Source organism: Ascaphus truei, chromosome 14 (genome assembly GCF_040206685.1).
Source record: "Ascaphus truei isolate aAscTru1 chromosome 14, aAscTru1.hap1, whole genome shotgun sequence".
Lineage (NCBI taxonomy): Eukaryota > Metazoa > Chordata > Amphibia > Anura > Ascaphidae > Ascaphus > Ascaphus truei.
The window spans coordinates 17,145,144-17,170,993 of record NC_134496.1 but is presented as its reverse complement, the minus strand read 5'-3'; the positions used below and the strand labels follow the sequence as shown (position 1 = coordinate 17,170,993).

General features: G+C 44.6%; 1 long non-coding RNA gene across 1 annotated transcript; it reads right to left on the bottom strand.

The window, feature by feature from the left end:
• Nucleotides 1–15,327: 15,327 nt before the first annotated feature.
• Nucleotides 15,328–25,343, bottom strand: LOC142465690 (uncharacterized). The gene is made up of 2 exons (XR_012787947.1): nt 19,734–25,343; nt 15,328–15,832 (listed from the first exon to the last, which is right to left on the bottom strand). It is a non-coding gene; the product is annotated as an uncharacterized LOC142465690 (long non-coding RNA).
• Between the last annotated feature and the right edge of the window lie 507 nt (nt 25,344–25,850).

Sequence of the window (25,850 nt, the reverse complement as noted above, 5' to 3'; positions counted from 1 at the left end):
ATGACATTGCTGTCTTTAGTAGTTCCTGGGAATCCCACATAGGACATGTAGCTGCGGTGCTGGATAGGATCAGGGAGGCTGGGCTTACCTTAAAACCCACTAAGTGTATGGTAGGGATAGCAGAAGTCCGGTACTTAGGGCACAGGGTGGGGGGAAGGCATCTCAAACCAGAGCCAGCCAAGGTAGAAGCCATAGTTGAGTGGCCTGTTCCAAAAACCAAGAAACAGGTCATGGTGTTTTTGGGCACCGCAGGGTACTATAGGAAATTTGTCCCACAGTACAGCGCCGTGGCCAAACTCTTGACTGATCTGACTAAGAAGCAACTGTCTGTGCTTATTACCTGGACTCCTGCCTGTGAAACTGCTTTCCAGGCACTGAAAACTGCACTTGCTGGAGCCCCCATACTGGCTGCCCCAGACTATACCAAGCATTTTTTTATTCAGACTGATGCCTCAGACTTTGGTGTTGGGGCTGTATTGAGCCAGGTGGGGGACGACGGCAAAGAGCACCCTGTGGTGTATCTCAGTCGCAAACTGCTCCCCAGGGAGGTGGCATATGCCACCATTGAGAAGGAGTGATTGGCCATTGTGTGGGCACTCAAAAAGCTCCAGCCTTATGTATATGGGAGGGCTTTCACAGTCATCACAGACCACAATCCCCTGAGTTGGCTACAGAGGGTATCAGGGGAGAATGCCAAGTTGCTGAGATGGAGCTTGGCTTTGCAAGAATTTGAATTTACCACTCAACACAAAAAGGGCAGTGAAAACAGCAATGCTGATGGACTTTCACGCCAGGACTATCCCTCTGAGACTGAATTCATTAATGGTGCCAGCAGTGCCCCACTCCCCGTTAGGGCCAGTGGGCCACAGGTCACTCATTAAGAAGGGGAGGTGTAGAGGGAGAAAGGGGGTGGCCCGGGATTAAAGGACAGTTACACCCCATTTGGCCATCCCCTGACCTCACCAGGGAGACAAGGGGTTAACTGGGCTGAGGTCCGGAAATGTGATTTAACCCTTGTTATGACATGAAAATGTGTATTCCCCTGTTCCCATGCTTTATGGTAATATCTGGTTTAATCAGTGTCTGCATCACACACACTAGAATCCATCTGGGAGCACAAGGGTTAATAGTTCTTTAGTGATTATAGCCCTTTGTGTAATTTTCCCGCCTTTTCAGGCACCATTTTGCAGGGTCCATAGGCCGCCATTTGAGCTCCATGTTTTTCAATGGCGAATCTTGCTGTTTGGGTCCTGTTTCCTGTGAAGACCAGCAGATGGCGTCCGAGAGGAGGAGCGGCGGTTTCCCATTGTAAGTCAATGGGCCCATTGACTTTAATGGAGAATCCTCGAAGGAGCTTTCCAGGAACGAGTTGGCTGCCGTCCAAACCGCTAAACCGCAAAGCGGATACATTTTCAATAAGAGAGCTTTGATCACTTAACAGTCAAGTTCAACGACAAGTGTCGTGGGAATAAACAGTTCTAGAGCACATAGAAATAAAATTCTTTTTGCCCCTAGTTCCTAGACCTCCCCCCACTTGACCACAACCGGGTCCCCGTATCCTGGACCCCCGATAAGGGCCGAACCGAGAAGAGCGGGTCGCGCCATAGGTTTCAATGGCGGCGGCAGAAACAGCTCAGGAAAACGGCTAAGTGTCAAAAGCTAAAATTTGGGAATCCATATCTCCAGTTCCGGAGGGTCCAGAGGATCAGGGTTTGGGGTATCTGTAGTCACTGCTCCGGCATCGCTGCAGAACCATCCTTGACCCTCTTGGACAAACCCGACGGAGTATGGACCCCCTTGAAAGTTCGGGACTTTTCCCATAGACTCCAATGGCGGCCAATCTCCATTGACCGGCTATGGCGGAAAACCCCCCCATTGACTTCAACGGCGGCGCAGCCCCGTTGAAAGTCTATGGCGGCGGATTCCCATAGCCGCCAAAGGCGGCGGTTTGCATTGAAAGTCTATGGCGGCGGAGCCCGTTGTTTTCAATGGGGATTTAGTGAAAAAACGTGATTTAATTTACAGCGGAGTTTTTTTGTATTAAAATAGGAAACGGTTTAAGGTGTATTTGTGTAACTCCGGTTCCGAAGGTCGTAGCAAGTCGCAAATTGGACCATAGGGTGTCCCAGTTCCGGCATTGAGAACTGGGAAGTTTGGACTGGCTGGACCCAGTGGAACCGGATATTTTAATATGTTTGTGTTTTATCTTTCATACTGTGTCCCAAAGCAGGGATAAAACCCAGAGGAAATTCCTTTGCATACCAGGGTAGCATATGGCCAGAGAGGCGACCCAATGTCTAGGACTTAAGTATTGTTCAAAGGATTTTGTCACCTCCACTGTTTACATGAGGGCGGAGATTACTCAAACCAGAGCAGTCTTTAAGTGTCCCATTTAACACCTTACAACAAAGAATATCCTGCCAGGAATCCAATCTGGTAGACTAGCTGGCATTCCTGATGCAGATGAGGGGCTACAGAAATGAGACCCCAGAGTTCTAATGCGCATGTGCCAACTAGCAGGGGGGCATGGATCAAACTGTGTTCCCACGTTAATGAGTGGCTAGAGGTAATTGAAGACCAATCACCTGTACTTAATGTTAAGGATAGGGTTACAAAAGATATATAAATCGTGGTAAGCCCTATCCCCTTTGTCTTTGTCTTCTGATATCATCTGAATTGTTGTGTATGAAGAATTCCGGCGCAACTGCGCATGACACAATCCACGAGGTCCCAGATGGAGTCAAAAAACTTAATTGGCACATAACAACACCAGGGCTACACCACGATCTCCCCCTCTACGCGTTTCACCCTCTGGAGCAGGGCTTCGTCTTGGAGTGGGGAGATGTGGTGTTGCCTGAACATTTAAAGTAAAAAGCCCGCGAAAAACGGGTAATCATGATTAACCCCTTCATGCATTAACCCCTTCAGCAGGGGGGCATGGATCAAACTGTGTTCCCACGTTAATGAGTGGCTAGAGGTAATTGAAGACCAATTACCTGTACTTAATGTTAAGGATAGGGTTACAAAAGATATATAAATCGTGGTAAGCCCTATCCCCTTTGTCTTCTGATATCATCTGAATTGTTACCTGATTGCGAGAGAATTGCTATGCAACATACTTCTTATCCCCCATCCCCAAAGTAAGTGTACTTCTTGTCTTGTTACTGTACTATATCGTGTGTTCACCTATCCAAAGGAATAAATACAATTTATTATATCTAAGCCTCGTTCAGTTCAAACCCAGTTATTTGTGTAAATTACAGCCTGTCATAAGCTATCGTCACAATGCCCCCAGCCAGTAGTAACGCTGTAATAACCGGGCTCACGTTCTGTTGACCCCCTGATGTCCCGCTAATGGAATAGAGTGAGCTACCCGTAACAGTTGCTGTCGGTACCCCTGGGGCACTACTAGCTGTCGCTTACCGGTCAATCCCTCCTCTATCCCTGGGTTCCCTTCTTCTCTATACAGAGGTCCCTTATACCATAGGCAGTGCTCAGTGCCTTCCCCTGCCTGAGATTCGGACGCCCGAAGTCTCACGCCGGCCAGGGTAGGGTCTGTCTTCACTGCCTCCCTAAACTGGGCTCCTAATTCTGGCCACCCCCCAGTCATGTCATTGTCCGGAGAATGGGGAAGGGTGAGGGGGAACAGTAAGTCAGTCTGTGGTTGCAACTGATCCTGGCTTACCTCCCCGGGCTCCTCTGCGCCCTCCGCTAACGTTGGTCCCAAAGGCTGGGGGACTGGCGCCGTCGCCATTGCCGCTGTCTGGCTCCGGGTAACTGCCGCCACTACAGCGGGCTTGGGCACTCGGTCATAGGTGCAGGTCATCGGTCCCAGATCGTTGCCAAGAAGAACATCGGAATCCAAACCGGGTAAAACCCCCACCTCCCGCACACCCTGGCCCTCCCCAATCCAAAAAGATCCTGGCCACTTGCAAGAAACGTGGCTCTCCGTCGGCCACAGTGATCTGTATCCCAGGGCCTGGGATCAATTCCTCTGGCCGGACCATATCAGGTCGGACCAGGGTCACTGCAGCTCCTGAATCCAGCAAGCCGACTGCTTGCCGGTCACCGACTGTGACCGGGGTGAGATGTCTGCTCCGGCCGTCCGTCTGCTGCAGGTCCGCACTGAGATGTCCTCCGCTCCTGGCTGTAGGCACCGATGAAACCGGGACAGACGTTGCATGGGACGTCTCGCTGCGAGTTCTTTCCATGACCGGTCCGGAGTCTGTGGTGGAAGCCACCCGCACGTGGGCTACCGGCTTCGCAGCTGGGGTGCGTTGTCCCTGATGGGGTCCGTCGGAACGCAGGGGTTCCGGGCAATCTGGTCTGATGTGACCAGGGCGGTTGCAGTTGTAGCACCGGCGCTCGTGCTGTAGCTCCCCCGCCTTCGGTGGACTGCTGCCCGCAGGCGCCCTCTGAGTCCATTGGGGGATATTGGCAGACTTTCTGGCCGGTGCCGCCGCCACCACCGCCTTGGCTACTGCTTTGGTGGTCATCAGGGCTCGGCTGGCCACATAGTCGTCTGCAAGCCTCGCCGCCTCCTGGTAAGTCTTGGGCTTCTTGTTGTACACCCAAGCTCTCACCGCCGGTGGGCACTGCTGCATGAGCTGCTCCTGAAAGATGAGGTCCAGCAGGCGTTGGTAAGTCCGCGCCTCATAGCCCTCCACCCAGCGTATCCCGTACAAAGCCATGCGGGTCACGTAGGTAACATAGGACTCCTGGGGCTGCCTCTCTTCCTGCCGGAATTTACCCCGGTATGCTTCAGGGGTAAAATCGTACTGAAACAATAACAGTTCTTTCAGGTGGTCATAGTCATCAGCATACTCATCTGGAAGCGCCATCATCGTCTGCTTAGCCAAGCCGGACAGTAAGGGGTCCAAACGTGCAACCTATGCTGGGGAAGCACTTTGTACCGCCGACACTGTGTCTCAAAGTTCTTTAGAAAACTGTCGATCTGATAAGTACCTTCCACGAACTTGGTGAGACTGTGCTGATCCAGTTTGAGTTCATCTGTGTTGGGTTGGACAGGGGGGCAATAAGCGGGTCTGTTCACTGCCATAGTGATAATCTGCAGCCGCTCCTCCGTTGTCCCTCTGTCACCCCACACAGTAATCAGTGCCAACATTTCAGGGGTGAATGGACTGGTAGCCACAGCAACCAGTACCCTTCCCGTTGCAATGCTCCCGGGAGGTGCACTCGTTCCCTCCCCAAGATTCCGCCGCCCCGGCACTGGGTTCCTTCCCTGATCACCGGGTGGCTGTATAAGGGCAAGCTGAGCCATATCCTGAGGCTCTGCAAGCCAGGCTTCATAGTCACCGATTGCGTCAACCATGTCTGCGACCTCCTGGTTCTCATAGGGCAGTCCATATTCACGGCACTTGTCCTTCAGCTGTGCTCAGGTCCTCATGTTGGATGAGCCTTCCGCCTCGCTCATGGTTCACGGTCGCAGCAGTGAGGTGGTGTTACAACTTGTGTTAACTGTTGCACTACTGTGTGTTCAATATCTTTAGTCCCAGGAACTCGCAATTACTCTCGAGTTCCCACTATATGACAGAGTCCCACAGAACACTGTAATATAGGTTCAGTTCAATCTCACCGCTGCCACCAGTTAATTATAGAGCTTGCCACGGTAGCTTATGACAAGATATAACGAACACCAAATATCTGGGTTGAACTGAACGAGGCTTAGATATAATAAAATATATTTATTCCTTAAAAAAGGTGAACACAGCAATATAGTACAATTAACAGGCAAGAAGGTAACACTTACTTAGGGTTGGGGGATGAAGAAGTATCAGCTAGCAATTCTCCAGCAATCCGATGACATCCCAGGTGGAATCAGAAGAACAACTATAAACTGTAGGGTTGACACCGTTTATATACCTGTGTAACTCTATTCTTAACATTGAATACAGACTATTGGTGAACAATTATCTGTATCCAATCCCTAACGTGGAGACACAGATTAACCCATGCCCCCCAGCTAATTAGCCCATGTGTACTGGGACTCTATTGGTAGCCTCATAATTAAATCAGGGGCAATGACCAGTCTACCAAATGAAGTATCTGCATTGTTTGTAGGTGTAGACATAACACTTACAAACCACTCCAGTTTCATGATTCTCCACCCTCAGGTAACAATTAGAGTGGTAGAGTCTGTTGATTAGTACTGGGTCTGTTGATTAGTACTTAGTGTAAACAATCAGGCAGTTAACTTCTGATCACAGTGCTTAGGCTCAATCAGCCGGCTGCCCTTCATGACCTATTAGCATAGCAGATGGGGCCTGCATTTTCAGAACAGATCCAAAATACCATACATATACACTTTAATATCTACACATATTAATGAGTTCCATTCTGGTGGGCTCAGTGGGTCGAAATTTGCCAGTTTTTAATGCCTACAGTGACTCCACATATTGGCCAAATATCAACTCTCTGCGACCTCCAGAACGAGATACAGAAATTCACTTTAAAACATCTTTAAAATACAGGATTATAATGAAACATGGGAACAGGGGAACATACATTTTCATGGCATGACAAGGTATAAACCACATTCCTGGACAGCACTCCAGTTAACCCATTGCCTCCCTGTGAGGTCATGGGGTGGCCATATGGGATGCAACCCCTTTAATACCGAACCAACCGCCTCTCCCTCTACAGCCCTGACCCCAGAATCTTACAGGGGCAAGTTCCGGACGGGGGTAGTACTCCCCGGAGAGTCATACAGCACCTATGCCAGTAGGATGGCTTTGCACAGGACTCAGTGGGTGGAGGGGAATGGTGTTACAACATTCTGACAAAGTGAGAATATGACGTAAGGGGGGGGGGGTCTGACATAACAGCACTGAGATCCATGCAACCATTTTAAGTCAGCATCCATCTTAGGTTTTGTCTGAGTGAACGGGTTATGAGATGGACGTTTTTGAATGAGGTTTTTGCTTTCAACTTTCAAGTGAGAATAAACCAAGCAGCTAACTGACAAAACCTTGAGAAGAAGAGCACAGTGCCAATGTTATGAAAATACGAGACAGATAGGCACTGTCCGAGGGGGGGGCAATGTGTTCTGTATGTAGAGTAAAAGTCACCGGCTTATATAAGGAATATTAGCTGAGTCATTTCATTTCATTTATGCATCCCATAATAATATTATTAACTCGATGTGTTCGTGTGCATAGTTTGTTTACCTTTTACGCTTACGTAGTGACGACACGCAACCTTGTAGAGGGGGCGTGGGTTTAGTATTTTGAGTATAAATAATGCCTGTATGCTACCATGTCTTTGGGAGAGTTTTATTTTGAAACTCTCCTCTGCGTGTGCACCGCACAAGCAATAAACTTATTTGTCTATTCTGCAAAATATAACCTCAGACTTGTGTTTTTATTCACACCTTTAACAATTTCATACCCTGCTGGACTTATTCTTCCAAGAGCAGCTGCTGCAGCAGCTTCCCACAGATGTGAGGGGATGGGTCTATGACCATAAACCTCAGACCTATGAGGATGCAGCGAGAATGGCAGATGAGTATGTGGACAGCCGAGTTGCAATGAAGGACCCTGTAGCACCCAAAGGAGCGGTCCAAAGCGGCCCAGGACGCTAAGACTACCCCTCCGTGGACACACCAGCCTGCGGCAGCAAATAGCGCACCCAAGGCTGCAGAGTTCAAGCAAGAGAGGCGGTGTTATTCATGCAATAAAGTTGGACATCTCAGGCCAGATTGTCCGGACCGGGACCTGTCCAAGGGACCCCATCAGGGGCAACGCTCACCAGCTGCGAGGCCGGTCGCCCGTGTGCGACTGGTACACACAGGAGAGCCAAGTACAGCCGTGGAACCAGCCCACAGAGGGATGCCCAGCGGAGAGACTGCACTTGCCACCTCAGGCCCAGCAGCGGAGAGCGGGGGACATCTGGTTGCTCCAATCGGGATGCAGCCCAACGATGTCCGGCAGAAGCATCTGCGGAAGGTGACCATCGGAGACCGGCAGGCGGACGGCTTGCTAGACTCCGGTGCCACCGTGACTCTGGTTCGCCCTGATATGGTGCGGCCAGAGGATTTGCTCTCGGGCACCGGGATGCAAGTGACCATGCCAGACGGAGGACCACGGTCACTCCAGGTTGCCCGGGTCTTTTTGGACTGGGGTGCCGGACGTGGCATGAGGGAGGTGGGGGTTTTGCCTGGGTTAGATGCTGAAGTCTTGCTGGGTAACGACCTAGGACACGTTACCTGTGTTTTTACCACTGTGCTCGCACCTGTTTCAGCGATCACCAGGAGCCAGTCAGCAAGGATCGCAGCAGAACCAGCCCCTGTCCCCCTGCATTTGGGACCTACAGTTCCAGTAGTCTCTGCAGAGACCAGACAGGTAATCCAGACTCAGTCGCTTTCTGACACTGACTTACTGTTCCCTGTACCTGTTCCCTGTCCCCCTGACTCAGATGTGACCGGGGGGTGGCCAGAGTTAGGTGCCCAGTTTAGGGATGCGGTGCGATCTGATCCCAGCTTGGAGGGCATGAGACTGCGGGCGTCCGAGTCTAAGACAAGCAAAGGGTCTGATTACTTCTTGTGGCACCGCGGGCTCCTATGTAAAGAGCAAGGGACCACCGGGTTAGATGAGGTATGGACGGGGAAGAGACAGCTAATGGTACCCCGGGAATATAGGCAGCAGTTGTTGCGGGTAGCCCACTCCATTCCACTAGCGGGGCATCAGGGGGTCGCTAGGACGCGAGCCCGGCTGTTGCAGCGTTACTACTGGCCGGGGGCATCCAGTGAGGCGGCAGAGTTGTGCCGATCCTGTGATGCCTGCCAGCGAGTAGGTAAGGCGGGTGACCGTGTGAAGGCACCCCTGAACCCGTTACCGGTAATAGGGGAACCCTTTCAGCGGGTAGCTATGGACCTCGTGGGACCCCTCATGGTTTCCAGTTGGTCAGGAAAGCGCTACATTCTCACGGTGGTGGATTTTGCCACCCGGTACCCTGAGGCGGTAGCGCTTGCCAGTATTGATGCTAGGGCAGTAGCTAAAGCTCTGTTAGCCATTTTTTCTAGGGTAGGTTTCCCTAGTGAGATCCTAACCGATCAGGGGTCGCAGTTCATGAGTGAATTGCTCCAGTGTCTCTGGGAGGCGTGCGGGGTGAAGCACCAGCGCACTACCCCTTACCACCCACAAACCAACGGACTATGTGAGAAGTTCAATGGTACCCTGAAGCAGATGCTGCGAACGTTTATAGAGGCAGAGGGAAAAGACTGGGAGATTCACCTGCAGCACTTGCTGTTTGCGTACCGAGAGGTGCCGCAAGAATCCACAGGCTTCTCTCCCTTTGAGCTGCTATATGGTCGCAGGGTACGGGGACCTCTGGACCTATTCTATGAGGGATGGGAAGGGGAGACTACCACTACTGATGCGTCTGTGCTTCAGTATGTGATAGATCTCAGAGACCGGTTAGAGATGCTCATGGGGTTGGCACAGGACAACCTTAGAGCTGCTCAGACCAAGCAGAAGACCTGGTATGATCAGAATGCCCGTAGCAGAGAGTTCATCCCAGGACAGCAGGTACTTGTTCTCAAGCCCATTCGGGAGAACAAATTAATGGCTGCCTGGTCGGGACTGTATCCGGTACTGCGAAAGATGAACGAGTGCAACTATGTTGTACAGGTAGATGCTGAGACAGGGAGAAATAAGACTTATCACATCAACATGCTGAAGGAGTACATAGCACCGAGTGTGGCGTCGGTGCTGGCCATTTGCAGCCCACCGATGGAGGATCCGGCGAGCAATGCTCTGCCTGATCTCCTGGGGGAGGCTAGGCAGGGAGGTACCAGAGAGCAGGTGGAGATAGGGGCTCAGCTGAGTGTCAGGCAGAGAGCAGATGCCAGGGCTATGCTAGAGAAGTATAGGGCTCTGTTTTCAGACAAGCCAGGGAAGACACACATTGCAGAACACCCAGTGCTGACAGGGGATCTGAGATCTCTGCATAAGCACACATAGAGTGTCAGCAGAGGTGAAGGACAGTATAGAGAGGGAGGTAGAAGATATGCTGGCCCTAGGGGTAATTGTACCGTCCCAGAGCCCTTGGGCTTGTCCGGTAGTCCTGGTGCCTAAGGACGGAACCACCCAGTTCTGTGTGGACTACCGGCAGCTCAATGCGGGCACGGTGTCAGATGCCTACCCCATGCCCCGCATGGATGAGTTGTTAGATGAACTCGCGGGGGCAAGGTATCTGACGACTATGGATCTCAGTAAAGGGTACTGGCAGATCCCTTAGGCTAGAGAAGTCTGCATTTATTACCCCATTAAGTGGCCTCTATAAATTTCTAGTGATGCCATTCGGGATGAAAAATGCACCGGCTACCTTTCAACGCCTGGTCAATCGCTTGCTGGAGGGTATGCAAGGGTTTGCCAGGGCATACCTGGACGACATTGCTGTCTTTAGTAATTCATGGGACTCACACTTAGTGCATGTAGCTGCGGTGCTAGCCAGGATTAGGGAAGCAGGACGCACGTTGAAACCCACCAAGTGCTTAGTAGGGATGGCAGAGGTATTGTACCTAGGGCACAGAGTGGGTGGCGGGCATCTTAAGCCAGAACCAGCTAAGGTGGAAGCTATAGTGAAGTGGCCCGGTCCCAAAACCAAGAAGCAAGTCATGGCTTTCCTAGGCACCGCAGGCTACTACAGAAAGTTTGTCCCCCAGTATAGCGCCATTGCCAAACCCCTGACTGACTTGACCCAGAAGCAACTGTCTGTGCTGGTAGTCTGGTCTCCTGCCTGTGAGGTCTTGTTTCAGGCATTAAAGACTGCACTAGCCAGCGCTCCTATACTTGCTGCTCCAGACTATGCAAAAAAGTTCCTGGTGCAGACTGATGCCTCAGACTTTGGCATTGGTCCTGTACTCAGCCAAGTGGGGGAGGAGGGCGATGAGCACCCGGTAGTATATCTAAGCCGCAAAATGCTGCCCAGAGAGGTGGCATATGCCACCATTGAGAAGGAGTGTCTGGCCATAGTGTGGGCTCTAAAGAAGTTACAGCCTTATTTGTATGGTAGACATTTCACAGTAATAACTGTAAGGCAAAAGGTATTTTTTTTGTAAGTCCAAGCAGGAATTACTTGGACATCCAGCTGTGATATGGGTGAATGAGCTTCGGTATTTTTATGACCATGCCTCAAAGAGATCGAGCTGATTAGCATCTTCCTGTCTAAAAGAGTGTCAGTTATGAAAAGACCCAGCAGACCCATAATGTATACAAAACTGACATACTGATGCACAGCAGATGTCAGGCTAGTGACCCCTCCGGTCAAAAATCAGACTTAGTGGTCCCAAGAAATGGGTGTAGCCCAGGTATGCTAAGTGGCATGGGCGTCAACCTGACCCATGCGCCCTGCCCACTGGACAGCCCTTTTGACCGGTCTTAGGAACTGTGGGTCACTTGGCTATTCATGGTTTTTTTTGTTCCCACGAGGGGATTGGATCCACATGTTAAAGATAGCTTTGGCCAGTCTATAACTGTGGCTCCCCAGGTATTTCCCAGTGTGATTCCTGAATGTTAATCCATGATGTAAAGATGCAAGACTTTGTTCCAGTACAGCAGCAACCAGTCCAGGAGAGAAGGGGTTAACAAGGGGTTAACAACCACATAACCACAGGACTTTTAAAACCAAGGCTACATTTCTTGCACTGGCAAGCAAAGGACAATTTCTTTTGTTCCGTGGACAATTTCTTTAATTTCCTTATCCCAGTGAGTGTTGTTTTAAGTGTATTCTGCAGATGTCGTGTGTTTGTCTATTAAGGAAATAAATCACAATTTGTTCTGTTCAATCAAGTACCCAAAAATATAAATGTGTTGATAAAAGTTGATGTCATCGTGACCACCCAGTCAGTCAGTCAAGGCAGTCACCCACACAGTCAGTCAGTCACCCACTCACCCAGTCAGTCACCCACCCAGTCACTGAGGGCCCGTCCACCCACCCACCCAGTCACCGAGGGCCCGAAGTCACCGAGGTAGACCTATAATCGCAGGCATTGATTCAATGACATCCAACTTATCATGTTATTTGGATGTCATTCTTCAGAAATATGTTATTCAAAATAAATCTCATCTGAAAGACACTACTGATATACTGGCAATATTAGATAAAATCTTATGGAAAGATAACTATATACTCGTCACTAGTGATGTATCATCATTATATACATCTATTAGACATGATCTGGGTCTAAATGCAATATAAAGAGTTCTATATGCTGATCCTAAAATGGACAAAATACAAATTAAGTTTATTTTAGAAAGTATTACCTTCATATTAAGTCATAATTATTTTGGGTTTGATAAATAATTTTTTTTGCAAATATGTGGTACTGCAATGGGGACCAGGTTTGCCCCAAGTTATGCGAACCTCTTTATGGGCATCTGGGAGGATGACTTTATTTGGTCGGCGCATGACTTTGGGGCAAACCTGGTCCTCTATAAAAGATATATTGACGTTCTTTTTTTTATATGGGAATGGGGGTGAAAAAGAATTACAAGATTTCATCATATATATAAATAAGAATGATAGGAATTTAAAGTTTACTACTAAATATGATAGGAAAAATATTGAATTTCTTGATCTTGAAATTTATATCGACCAGGGGACTATGAAGACAAAAATTTCTTCAAAAAGTAGATGGAAATAATTATATACACAAAAAGAGCTGCCATCACCCTAAATGGGTATCAAATATCCCTTTTGGTCAGTTAAGACGCATTAGAAGAAATTGTACAGATAAAGAAATTTATAAAAATCAATCTGAAATCTTGATCAATAAATTCAAAGAAAAATCCTATGACCCATTAGTTATTGAAAAAGCAATTGAAAGAACAGATAAGCTTAATAGACAAGATCTAATATATCCTAAGAAATCAATACAAAATGATACATCAAAGAATTTCCAAACCACATTTATTACACAATATAATAGTGAAGCTAGTAAAATCACTAAAATATTAAATAAACATTGGCATGTACTCAAAAATGACCCAGTGCTAGCAAATGATATTTCAGACAGAGCAAAAGTTATCTTTAGAAAAGCCAACAATTTAAAAAGTTCAATAGCTCCAAGTACTTTTAAAGTTTTAGATAAAGCAAAAGACTCTAATTGGTTAAAAAGTCCAAAAGGATTTTATACATGTGGAAACTGTAAAGTCTGTATATTAGGGTCACAAAGTCAACTGACCTTTTCCTCTTGTTCCACAGGTGAGAACTTTAAAATGACAAATTTCATAAATTTCAAAACGGATCATGTAATATATATGTTAGAATGCCCATGCAAAAAGCAATACATTGGTAAAACCACTCGACCATTAAAGGTGAGAATTATGGAACACATGAGTAGCATTAGACGCAAAATACAGACTCATAGTGTTCCCAAACATTTTGAAATCTTACCATAATTCCGATCCCAATGTACAGGGTATTAGAACATGTACTTCCCCATTGGAGAGGAGGAAACAGGTCCCTTGCTTTAGGCAAAAGAGAAACCTTCTGGATTCATAGGGTTAAAACCATGATTCCAGCAGGTCTAAATGCCAAAATAGATATTATTCCGTTTTTGCAAAAAAAATTGTGAAATGTATATATATTTTTTTTATTTCACTAATGCATGTTTTCTGTCTTTATTCTTCCCCCGAAATCTACTGCAAAATTTGATTACGCGTATGTACATATATTATATGAGTCCTCCCCCTGTAACACTTCCTTTCTCCTTCCCCCTTTTGATAGACTATGGGTGGGGTGTGTACCTAGTCTGATTAAACTTTTGGCCAATTAGATCATGCTGTATCAGGTATATAAGAGAGGTTAGCATAACATAGTCATGACTCCTGATGAAACTACACTGTTTAGTGAAACGCGTAGTCGCTGTGAGTGATGTCATCAGCCAGTACCCGGAAGTATACCGGTTGCCTCCCCGCGAGAAGAGCTGTGTTCCCCATTGAGTCCACCACAAGAGCTACACGGATCCCATTGACGGATGCCAAGAGACCTTGAGAGTGTATGACGCAGAGGCAACAGAGGTTCCCCGTTCAGGCCGTTCCATAGGTGTGCCAGTCGATCTGACGGCCCCTGCGGTCCAGAGCGTGGTATCCGAGACGGAGGAGACGAGCTGGTGATATCACCTGTTTTTTTATGGGCCCATTTGCTTTATGACACTAAGTGTTAATTTTATTGGGTGTATAAAGGTATTATATTGTGTTACACTATGGAAGCCTCTCTTTCCTTTCTATAACCCTGATTGCTGAAGTTGCTGCGTATGCTGTTCACATTTCACCAACTATCCAGTTGTGGGGTCCATCTACCATTCAGTCAAGCTTTTGCCACTGATCTCTGACATGATTGATTATGTGTGACACCACGTGAGTCTCCATTCAATAGATATAACCACACCACATTGTTTGAATCAACTTTATTTGCACTATGTATGCTTTTTCATTTGTTACGTATTGAAATCTGCGCTCCCAAGACGTGCTGCAACAAGAAGTGGAAATCACAGATCATCCACTAAAGGGTTTTGAGCTGCATTCTTTTCACTTATCACTAATTTGTGACACACACACACACACACACACAAAACCAGAGACAGAACATAAAACACAGACAGAGCTCAGTGCCCATCCAGTGAAACTCATACACGGTACAGTGCCTAAATATATATGTATAAATATCTATTAAATAAAATGGTCTTTTAGGTTAACATTTTTGGCCAAAATTGTTGTAAGCCCCTGAGCCACTCCACGGCAGACCACATTCTTCAGGGGTCCCTAACGCTAATATAAATTCTTAATAACCTGTGCATTACCAGGAAGAATGATTTATAATAAATCTGTCAAAATTAGTTGCATAGTTCTAAGTCTGATTGAAGCTTTAATTAACCTGTACATTACCAGGAAAAGCACTCTGTAATAGATTTGTCACAACCATACTGCAAGCAGGCAAGTTCCCCTGAGAGTGGGAGATGCTATGGAGTGAGCTTTTAACCATTTAAATGTGGGAGGGGGTAAGCTTCAATTAGGTAGGAGGTTGCCACCCTCCGATCATTTAAGACTAGCTGAACAAGAATTGTAAAACATACTGGACACCTAACAAGCTCCTATTGCTATGTTACAAGAGTATCAGAATCCTACACGTTAGTTTGAATACAACACTATCCATCTGTATCCACTATTTCATGCACAGAAAAAAGGAATAAGTCGAATAAATTAAGTAACTATTTCAACTGAGATCGAAGCATAACTAGCATATGATGCATTAGTGTCTATTTTACCATCTGCCAAAGGGCAGGGACGTATAGAAAGAGTAAGATTTTTTGTTTCAAACCGTTTTTATTTGTTTTTCAAATATAGTCACGGTAGGGGATGGATACAGAATAAAAAGAAAGGATGGGAGGGGAACATCAAAACCAACATAACCACATCAACAATACACTACAAACGAAGAAAAATTCAAAGTAAAAACGAGTAATAATTACTTTAACAATACTAATAAAAAACAAAACAGAAACATGGGGGAGGCAAGAGACACTAGTGGCAATAAATAGCCTCAGTAGTTTTCCTGATTCTTTGGTATATTATGGGGTGTAGCTTTGAAACAATTTTTTTATTTTTAATATCTTGAAATTTGGTTACATTTGTATATCTTGTATTGTCGCTATATCTTCTGGAAAGGCAGTCAACAATGGATTCCAGATTTTTCGAATTTCTCCATAGTATTGTTCATAAATGCCGTAAGTTTTTCCATTTCTAGAACACGTCGCACTTTTTCTTGAAAGACTTGATAGGATGGTGTCTATCTGTTTCCATTGAAGCTGCTGTTAAAAGATGTGCAATTAATGTTTATTGCATTACACATTTGGCACAGGTTTCCCCAAAATCATTATAAACAGGATCTATTGGAACTACACCAAGCACGCTGGTGAGCTCTCTTAATTTTCGAGATAATCCAAGGATGGGAAGGGGGAAAAAATGGAGGGGTAGGGGATGCTCCCGCATCAGCAGGTAAGTGAGTGATAAGTAGTATGTCAGGCAAAATGCCGGTGCAAAAGAGGAAAAATATATATAGCTGAAAAAAAGAGAAAAAGATCCTCCTTGAATGCACTCGGATTGGCCAGTGATAGATGATAATGAGTGTATTTAAAAACCTTTTAATCACAAGAGAAGGTTTAAAATAGGATTGTATAGAGGGGCATGGTATATATAATCCAGGGCCAGCCCCTAGTAGGCAAACCAAACAAAATCGTCCTCACTTGAGAGGAGATATAAGTATGACAACACCTTAATGACAAATGCCTCCAGCAGAATACCCACCTATCTACCACTTTTCCGGATGCACGCCACCAACAAGAAGAAACCAGGCTTTTTTCATGTGAGTTTATCCTTTATTCTATTTTGGAGGTATACACTAGGGTGGTTCAAGCGTGTGTGACATTGTCCTCATTAGGAGTGATGTGATGGAGCTTAACACTCTTCATTCACAACACCTCTAGGACTTCAATATATATGTCCTTTACACAGCGCTCACCTATATACCCAATACTCACCTGTACATTATTAGCCTGCATCAAGACATCTTCTATCAAGAATATCTGTATTGACATTGTTATTTTCATTATCCATAGTCATTTAGAGCACTATTGATGATCCCGCGCGAAACGTGCGTCAGGTGACTACGAGCGTGGTGACGTCACCGCATCCAAGATGGCGCCTCCGCGGCTGTAGCTGCTGCCTCGAGACCGGAACACCCCTCCCATGGTATCCTGTAGCCGTTCCCTTCTACCTACGATGGTGTAATGGCTTCTATATGCACCCATGAGCTAAGTAGCACCCCTATTAGGACCTAAGATACTTTTATGTCCTGATATTATACTGTGCATCATTATGTTTGCTATGTTCCCATTTTTACCATAGCTACCATTCAGGTCACCAGCATATTATATGCACATAAGGGAGGGGGGTGTAATCAGGGGTACTGGTCACTGACCATGATCAGCCCTAGCAATCTATATTTACTTGCTTAGAGGGAGACTCAATATGACTTATGAGTCAGGCTGTTCCTTACCCCGTGTACCTATCAGTAACTTATAATTATTAGGTCTGATCAGCGTTTATTACCGGACTCTAGAGAGGCTACCTGTGATTTCGATCTCTGCATTAAACACCATCAGTACACAGAGGCTATAACTGGATACGGTCTTTTGAACCGTGCCTCAGGGCGTTCTCCGTTAGCACACTTTGTGCTTGCCCTCTGCAGAGCTCACACACTATTCAGCTACGCATTCCACCATTACATACATGAGGCTATAACTGGATACGGTCTTCGAACCGTGCCTCAGGGCGTTTCCGATAGCACACTTTGTGCTTGCCCTTTACAGAGCTTACACACTATTCAGCTACGCATCCCACTACTACATGCATATGGTGGTTGAGTTTCCATTTTTATGATGATCATCTTTGTTGCGTTGTTATTGTTTTCACCATGTTTTGTTTATTTGTTGTACACACCGCTTAAGTGGACTAGGGACATCATCCAGATATATACCATCTGTCCATTCGGTGTAAGATAATCACCCTTCCAGACTTAGTTTCAATGACCTATACCATTTTAGGTTCATTGAATTATTGATAAAAGGATTTCCATACGGCTTATGGGCCGTCGATTCTGGTATTATAGTAATGGGGATTGTCTGAGCGACACAGTTCCACATTAAGGTGTTGTCATACTTATATCTCCTCTCAAGTGAGGACGATTTTGTTTGGTTTGCCTACTAAGGGCTGGCCCTGGATTATATATACCATGCCCCTCTATACAATCCTATTTTAAACCTTCTCTTGTGATTAAAAGGTTTTTAAATACACTCATTATCATCTATCACTGGCCAATCCGAGTGCATTCAAGGAGGATCTTTTTCTCTTTTTTTCAGCTCTCTTAATTTTCCTCAAAAAAGGAACAGCCTTTGAACATGTCCAGAATATATGATAGAATGTACCTCCTATAACCACAATATCTCCGGCACAGAGCACTTGCTCCTTTTTTAGATATGCGCTAATCTATCTGGTGTTAAATATCATCATAATCGTATAGCTATTGTCTATAATTATAGTGCAGACAGATGAGCTCACCGCCGCCTCCCATATCTCTGCCCAATCATCTTTAGAAATCTATTTTCCAATATCTTTTTTCCATTGAGTCATATGAGTGTTTTTTCCTTTTTTTGCCTAGGGAACTCAGAGTAGAATATATATATGAAATCAACTCCTTCTGATTTGTATTCCATTGCAGAATTTTTTTTTTAAATATAAAATGCCCGATTTGTATGTATCTGAAATATTCTGAAGATGGGATATTGTATTTCTTCGAATGTGTATATTGTTCCCAGAAACATAGCATCTTTAATCCTATTTAAACCTCTTATAATGCAAATATTGTTCCTTCCTGGTATACATCATGTAGGGCAGCGGTGCGCAAAGTGGGGGGCGCTGGATTTCTCAGGGGCAGTGTGGGCGGTTGCAGAGGTCCCGTACTCTTCCCGGGGCATTTAAATTAAATGCCGGGGGATCGCGTGAGGCCTCTGCAACTCTAAAACTTACCTTGACTCTGCCGGCGTCACTTGTGTCCATGGCAACAGGGCGTCAAATGATGCTGCAGGGTCATGTGACGTGACATGTCAAATGACGCTGTGGGTCACGTGATGTGATGCCACATGACCTTGCGTGAGGTAAGGGCACAGAACGCAGGAGGGGCGCAGCAAAAAAAAAGTTTGCGCACCCCTGCTGTAGGGAATTCCTCATTCCTCCATAACAGGGTCATAAGTGAGGGTTGTCCTTTTAATTCATTTTTTTCCTCTCCCAATTATCCCAGATAATTAGTGTGAATTTAATAATCGGGTTGTTATTCACCTCCTTTAGGTCTATTCTTATTGGGGACCCACAGTAATGTGTCTGTTCTGTACCGGGATCTCATTTGCTTCTATCTCCATCCAATTTACTGCCTGTGTGGGTCTATGCCAAGCTGGTAAATTACTTAATTGTTATGCAGAATAATATTTGTTCAGTGACGGACGACCCAACCCACCACCTGTCCGTAATGCACTAAGTGCACTTCTTTTTATTTTTGATTTTAAACGAAATGTATAAACGTCTACATTTTGCTTTATATATCATTTATAATTTGGGTTGGAATATTAATTGGAAGGCTATGAAATAGATAAAAGCAATTTAGGGAGACAATTCATCTTGACTGATATTATTCTGCCAATCCATGAAATACAGTTTTATTCCACACTTTCAGAGCTCTTAATTGAAGAAAAAAAAAAAAAAAAACATGTGCGCTGAGCTCCAGCATTTTAAGTGAGCCTTCTTTGTCGTTGGTCACTGTTATGTCAAAGATATTGTATTTATGATGGTGATATTTTTAATTTATTCATTGAAATTCAAAACACAATGTCAATGGCCAAACGCAAAGTAGTTTGACATAGAATACGCATGCTCGGCACACACCTGTTTTAGCTATTTGCACTTGTATTGTTATAACTGTCTCTGCGTGTGTGTCCATGTGCTCGTATGTGTCTGTCTCTGGTGCACCTGTGTGTGAGTGCACGTGCCTCTGTCTCCTAAGCGCCGAGCTCGGCCGCCACTGCGCATGTGAACAAGAGACTAGAAGACCTTGGAACATCCCCTCCCTGCATTACCTAAAAAAGAAAGCAAACGACCCACCTTTCCAGTAAACAGCTCTGGATGCTCCTTGTGTACATCTGCGACCAGAATCATGGACAACAAAGGCTCTCTCCTGATCTCAAATTCTCCCCAAAACAATGTTTCCAATAAGATCAATTTCCAGTGTTTCTCTCCTGATATCAGTTTCCAAATATATTCATACTGAGAGGGATTAAGGGTTTCTTACAATACTGGGCCCTGTGGTGGGTGAGGATCTGATAAACTTGGTTCTTGCAGAAAACTATTGGGAGAATGAGAGAAAGAGACCCACCCCCCAACAACAGAGAAACAGCTTTTTCCCCAAATTGAAACTCCACAAAATATAGAAGTTCTTGTGTACATATCTCGTAGCGGGGGTATCATAGTTCTTCCGGACTTATCCAAGGTGTTCTAAAAATCTTATTTTGAGTGGTCTGTGGGTTTTGCCCACATATTTTTTCCCACATGAACAGTCTATAAAATAAATTACCCCCGTTGTCAAGCAATTGATGAAATCTTTAATTTCATACGTTGTATGATCTATGGTATTGGTAAATTCGTTTGTGGTTTAAGACTGCTACAAGCTTAACATCTCCCGCTGGGGTAGCATCCCTGTGGCGAAGAGTATTCCATTGACTATTGTAAGTCCCAATGAATCTTAATTGATTTATCTGATGACTCCATTGGGCTGTTTATTACTAGTAGTTGGTGCCTTGGTTTGGCGAGGGGATGGCGATCTGACTTTTTTCACAGTTGTCTTGCTGTGGCCTTGTTCATAAAATCTATTCATAATTTCTATTGCTTGTGTTTTATATTCTTTAGTGGTAGAGCAGTTTCTTCTTAATCGGAGGAATTGTCCAACAGCAATATTGCTATCGGCCATCAATAAACTATTTGTAGCTGTTGTCTTCCTGAATATTACTGTTTCCAATCTTCCTTCCTTCATTTTTTATTAGGGTTATTTCCAAAAAGTCCATCTTCGTTGAGTTACATTGGTATGTGAGTCGAAAGTTGTAATTATTTGTATTTAAGAAATTTATAGTCTCTCAGCAAGTGTTCTGTAGCCCTCCAAAATTCAACATGTATTGTGTAGTTCTCCATTTATTCCCTGAAGACCACGGTCTCCTCCCAAAAAAGTGTTTCTTACAATACTGGGCCCTGTGGTGGGTGAGAATCTGATAAACGTGGTTCTTGCAGAAAGCTATTGGGAGAATGAGAGAAAGAGACCCACCCCCTCCGCAACAACAGAGAAACAGCTTTTCCCCCAAATTGAAACTCCACAAAATACAATTTAGAAAGTTATAAGAAGTTGTTCTTACGACACAGGCCTCTGTGGTAGATATGGATCTGGTGTTGTTATTCTTCTCTTATAGGGAACTGTTGGTATCAAGAGAGATACAACATACATAGAAATATGCACGTTTTATTGGCAGATACTGTGGAAAGGTAGCATTGTACCTGAAGTCTCTGACCAGTTGTTGTGTGGTTAAAGGCCTCTCCTGTTTCATTTCCAGAGTTCTCGTATCTAAAAAGAGACTAGAAGACCATGGCACATCCCCTCCCCGCGTTACTTTAAATAGAAAGTAAAAAGCAAACGACCCACCTTTCCAGTAAACAGCTCTGGATGCTCCTTGTGTACATCTGTGACCCACAACCATGAACAAAAAAAAGCTCTCCTGATCCCAAATTCTCCCCAAAACAATGTTTCCAATAAGATCAATTTCCAGTGTTTCTCTCCTGATATCAGTTTCCAAATATAATCATACTGAGAGGGATTAAGGGTTTCTTACAATACTGGGCCCTGTGGTGGGTGAGGATTTGATAAACTTGGTTCTTGCAGAAAACTATTGGGAGAATGAGAGAAAGAGACCCACCCCCCAACAACAGAGAAACAGCTTTTCCCCCAAATTGAAACCCCACAAAATACAATTTAGAAAGTTATAAGAAGTTGTTCTTACTACACAGGCCTATGTGGTAGATATGGATCTGGTGTTGTTATTCTTCTCTTATAGGGAACTGTTGGTATCAAGTGAGAGATACACATACATACAAATATGCACGTTTTATTGGCAGATACTGTGGAAAGGTAGCATTGTACCTGAAGTCTCTGACCAGTTGTTGTGTGGTTAAAGGCCTCTCCTGTTTCATTTCCAGAGTTCTCATATCTAAAAAGAGACTAGAAGACCATGGCACATCCCCTCCCCGCATTACTTTAAATAGAAAGTAAAAAGCAAACGACCCACCTTTCCAGTAAACAGCTCTGGATGCTCCTTGTGTACATCTGTGAACCAGAATCACGGACAAAAAAAGCTCTCTCCTGATCCCAAATTCTCCCCAAAACAATGTTTCCAAAAAACACATTCTGCAGTGTTTCTCTCCTGATATCAGTTTCCAAATATAATCATATTGAGAGGGATTAAGGGTTTCTTACAATTCTGGGCCCTGTGGTGGGTGAGGATCTGATAAACTTGGTTCTTGCAGAAAGCTATTGGGAGAATGAGAGAAAGAGACCCCCCCCCCCCCCTCAACAACAGAGAAACAGCTCTTTCCCCAAATTGAAACTACACAAAATACAATTTAGAAAGTTGTAAGAAGTTGATCTTACGACAGAGGCCTCTGTGGTAGATATGGATCTGGTGTTGTTATTCTTCTCTTATAGGGAACTGTTGGTATCAAGAGAGATACACATACATAGAAATATGCACGTTTTATTGGCAGATACTGTGAAAGGTAGCATTGTACCTGAAGTCTCTGACCAGTTGTTGTGTGGTTAAAGGAACCTCCTGTTTCATTCCCAGAGCTCTCGTATCTAAAAAGAGACTAGAATACCATGGCACATCCCCTCCCCGCATTACTTTAAATAGAAAGTAAAAAGCAAACGACCCACCTTTCCAGTAAACAGCTCTGGATGCTCCTTGTGTACATCTGTGAACCACAACCATGGACAAAAAAAAAGCTCTCCTGATCCCAAATTCTCCCCAAAACAATGTTTCCAATAAGATCAATTTCCAGTGTTTCTCTCCTGATATCAGTTTCCAAATATAATCATACTGAGAGGGATTAAGGGTTTCTTACAATACTGGGCCCTGTGGTGGGTGAGGATCTGATAAACTTGGTTCTTGCAGAAAGCTATTGGGAGAATGAGAGAAAGAGACCCCCCCAACAACAGAGAAACAGCTTTTTCCCCAAATTGAAACTCCACAAAATACAATTTAGAAAGTTATAAGAAGTTGTTCTTACGACACAGGCCTCTGTGGTAGATATGGATCTGGTGTTGTTATTCTTCTCTTATAGGGAACTGTTGGTATCAAGTGAGAGATACACATACATAGAAATATGCACATTTTATTGGCAGATACTGTGGAAAGGTAGCATTGTACCTGAAGCCTCTGACCAGTTGTTGTGTGGTTAAAGGCCTCTCCTGTTTCATTCCCAGAGTTCTCGTTGTATCTAAAAAGAGACTAGAAGACCATGGCACATCCCCTCCCCGCATTACGTTAAATAGAAAGTAAAAAGCAAACGACCCAACTTTCCAGTAAACAGCTCTGGATGCTCCTTGTGTACATCTGTGAACCAGAATCATGACCAAAATAGGCTCTCTCCTGATCCCAAATTCTCCCCAAAACAATGTTTCCAATAAACACATTCTGCAGTGTTTCTCTCCTGATATCAGTTTCCAAATATATTCATACTGAGAGGGATTAAGGGTTTCTTACAATACTGGGCCCTGTGGTGGGTGAGGATTTGATAAACTTGGTTCTTGCAGAAAGCTATTGGGAGAATGAGAGAAAGAGACCCCCCAACAAAAGAGAAACAGCTTTTTCCCCAAATTGAAACCCCACAAAATACAATTTAGAAAGTTATAAGAAGTTGTTCTTACGATACAGGCCTCTGTGGTAGATATGGATCTGGTGTTGTTATTCTTCTCTTATAGGGAACTGTTGGTATCAAGAGAGATACACATACATAGATATATGAGAGAAAGAGACCCACCCCCCAACAATAGAGAAACAGCTTTTTCCCCAAATTGAAACTCCACAAAATACAATTTAGAAAGTTATAAGAAGTTGTTCTTACGACACAGGCCTCTGTGGTAGATATGGATCTGGTGTTGTTATTCTTCTCTTATAGGGAACTGTTGGTATCAAGAGAGATACACATACATAGAAATATGCACGTTTTATTGGCAGATACTGTGGAAAGGTAGCTTTGTACCTGAAGTCTCTGACCAGTTGTTGTGTGGTTAAAGGCCTCTCCTGTTTCATTTCCAGAGTTCTCGTTGTATCTAAAAAGAGACTAGAAGACCATGGCACATCCCCTCCCCGCATTACTTTAAAAAGAAAGTAAAAAGCAAACGACCCACCTTTCCAGTAAACAGCTCTGAATGCTCCTTGTGTACATCTGTGAACCAGAATCATGACCAAAATAGGCTCTCTCCTGATCCCAAATTCTCCCCAAAACAATGTTTCCAATAAACACATTCTGCAGTGTTTCTCTCCTGATATCAGTTTCCAAATATATTCATACTGAGAGGGATTAAGGGTTTCTTACAATACTGGGCCCTGTGGTGGGTGAGGATTTGATAAACTTGGTTCTTGCAGAAAGCTATTGGGAGAATGAGAGAAAGAGACCCCCCAACAAAAGAGAAACAGCTTTTTCCCCAAATTGAAACCCCACAAAATACAATTTAGAAAGTTATAAGAAGTTGTTCTTACGATACAGGCCTCTGTGGTAGATATGGATCTGGTGTTGTTATTCTTCTCTTATAGGGAACTGTTGGTATCAAGAGAGATACACATACATAGAAATATGCACGTTTTATTGGCAGATACTGTGGAAAGGTAGCATTGTACCTGACGTCTATGACCAGTTGTTGTGTGGTTAAAGGCCTCTCCTGTTTCATTCCCAGAGTACTCGTATCTAAAAAGAGACTAGAAGACCATGGCACATCCCCTCCCCGCGTTACTTTAAATAGAAAGTAAAAAGCAAACGACCCACCTTTCCAGTAAACAGCTCTGGATGCTCCTTGTGTACATCTGTGAACCACAACCATGGACAAAAAAAGCTCTCCTGATCCCAAATTCTCCCCAAAACAATGTTTCCAATAAGATCAATTTCCAGTGTTTCTCTCCTGATATCAGTTTCCAAATATAATCATACTGAGACGGATTAAGGGTTTCTTACAATACTGGGCCCTGTGGTGGGTGAGGATTTGATAAACTTGGTTCTTGCAGAAAACTATTGGGAGAATGAGAGAAAGAGACCCCCCCCCCCCAACAACAGAGAAACAGCTTTTTCCCCAAATTGAAACTCCACAAAATACAATTTAGAAAGTTATAAGAAGTTGTTCTTACGACACAGGCCTCTGTGGTAGATATGGATCTGGTGTTGTTATTCTTCTCTTATAGGGAACTGTTGGTATCAAGAGAGATACACATACATAGAAATATGCACGTTTTATTGGCAGATACTGTGTATAGGTAGCATTGTACCTGACGTCTATGACCAGTTGTTGTGTGGTTAAAGGCCTCTCCTGTTTCATTCCCAGAGTTCTCGTTGTATCTAAAAAGAGACTAGAAGACCATGGCACATCCCCTCCCCGCATTACTTTAAAAAGAAAGTAAAAAGCAAACGACCCACCTTTCCAGTAAACAGCTCTGGATGCTCCTTGTGTACATCTGTGAACCAGAATCATGGACAAAAAAAGCTCTCTCCTGATCCCAAATTCTCCCCAAAACAATGTTTCCAATAAACACATTCTGCAGTGTTTCTCTCCTGATATCAGTTTCCAAATATATTCATACTGAGAGGGATTAAGGGTTTCTTACAATACTGGGCCCTGTGGTGGGTGAGGATTTGATAAACTTGGTTCTTGCAGAAAGCTATTGGGAGAATGAGAGAAAGAGACCCCCCAACAAAAGAGAAACAGCTTTTTCCCCAAATTGAAACCCCACAAAATACAATTTAGAAAGTTATAAGAAGTTGTTCTTACGACACAGGCCTCTGTGGTAGATATGGATCTGGTGTTGTTATTCTTCTCTTATAGGGAACTGTTGGTATCAAGAGAGATACACATACATAGAAATATGCACGTTTTATTGGCAGATACTGTGGAAAGGTAGCATTGTACCTGACGTC